Source organism: Blennius ocellaris, assembly GCF_963422515.1.
Source record: "Blennius ocellaris genome assembly, chromosome: 3".
Taxonomy (NCBI): Eukaryota; Metazoa; Chordata; class Actinopteri; order Blenniiformes; family Blenniidae; genus Blennius; species Blennius ocellaris.
Window position 1 is genome coordinate 1,522,184 of NC_137652.1, and position 1,849 is coordinate 1,524,032.

Sequence of the window (1,849 nt, forward strand, 5' to 3'; positions counted from 1 at the left end):
GGGAGGGAGGAGGAGAGGGAGGGAGGAGGAGAGGGATGGAGCGGAGGAGAGGGAGGGAGGAGGAGAGGGATGGAGCGGAGGAGAGGGAGGGAGGAGGAGAGGGAGGGAGGAGGAGAGGGATGGAGCGGAGGAGAGGGAGGGAGCGGAGGAGAGGGAGGGAGGAGGAGAGGGATGGAGTGGAGGAGAGGGAGGGAGGAGGAGAGGGAGGGAGGGAGGGATGGAGCGGAGGAGAGGGAGGAGGAGGAGAGGGAGGGAGCGGAGGAGAGGGAGGGAGGAGGAGAGGGAGGGAGCGGAGGAGAGGGAGGGAGGAGGAGAGGGATGGAGTGGAGGAGAGGGAGGGAGCAGAGGAGAGGGAGGGAGCAGAGGAGAGGGATGGAGTGGAGGAGAGGGAGGGAGGAGGAGAGGGAGGGAGGAGGAGAGGGAGGGAGCGGAGGAGAGGGAGGGAGGAGGAGAGGGATGGAGTGGAGGAGAGGGAGGGAGGAGGAGAGGGAGGGAGGAGGAGAGGGAGGGAGGAGGAGAGGGATGGAGCGGAGGAGAGGGAGGGAGGAGGAGAGGGATGGAGTGGAGGAGAGGGAGGGAGCAGAGGAGAGGGAGGGAGGAGGAGAGGGATGGAGTGGAGGAGAGGGAGGGAGGAGAGGGATGGAGCGGAGGAGAGGGAGGGAGCGGAGGAGAGGGAGGGAGGAGGAGAGGGAGGGAGGAGGAGAGGGAGGGAGCAGAGAGGGAGGGAGGAGGAGAGGGATGGAGCGGAGGAGAGGGAGGGAGGAGGAGAGGGATGGAGCGGAGGAGAGGGAGGGAGGAGGAGAGGGAGGGAGGAGGAGAGGGATGGAGCGGAGGAGAGGGAGGGAGGAGGAGGAGAGGGATGGAGCGGAGGAGAGGGAGGGAGGAGGAGAGGGATGGAGCGGAGGAGAGGGAGGGAGGAGGAGAGGGAGGGAGGAGGAGAGGGATGGAGCGGAGGAGAGGGATGGAGTGGAGGAGAGGGATGGAGCGGAGGAGAGGGAGGAGTGGAGGAGAGGGAGGGAGGGAGGAGGAGAGGAAGTGGAGCGGCGACATGACGACAGACGGAATGTGTGATAATTAAAACTTCCTTTGAAGGGCTCTTTCTCTCACGTCAATGCTGATGTGGGAGCCCTCCGGTAGGGTGTAGTGGGGGGGGTGGGGTGGGGGGTGGGGGGTGGGGGGTGGGGGGGGGGGGGGGAGGAGGCCGCCCCTGGGAGGCAGGAGGGTGGGGCTTGTTTGGCTCCTGCCTCCACACTTGAATCAATTTATTAATTATCCATGATTATACTGTTAATCAGTAGCTGATGGTGATTTGATGGGCTGTGATTGTTGCCTTGTTCCACATCCTCCGAGACGGCGAAGGGAAATCAGAGGAAAGCGATAATGCGGCGAGCGAGTGACAGCCCCCCCGACTGCTGTACCACATGCTACAGAAAATGTATTTGATCTGTCAAGTTCCAGCCTGGAAAAATGGACTTTCAGTACAGTTGCTGTGTTGGCGTGAGAGAGACTGTCCTTCTCCGTAATGCTCTCGTACGCACACTCGAGCAGCAGTGGAACAAACAGCCGCTTGGCAGGTCTGAAGGCCGTCACAGTAACAGCGTGGAACTACTGTCTGCACGGTGCAGCGTGTGTGGAGATAAGTGTGTACACGTGTGTGATTATTACATAGTGCATTCACAGGTTTACCACCGGGGGAAAAGGCTCCTTGTCAACCTCCGGCCGCAAAGACAGTAAACTTAAAAAAGAAAAACCCCAGAAATTCAGTTTTAAAATAACAAAATTAAAAGTTGTGAAAGTTAAATTCAGCACTGTGGCAACTTGTCTCAGGACCAGTGAGCCTGTTTACACA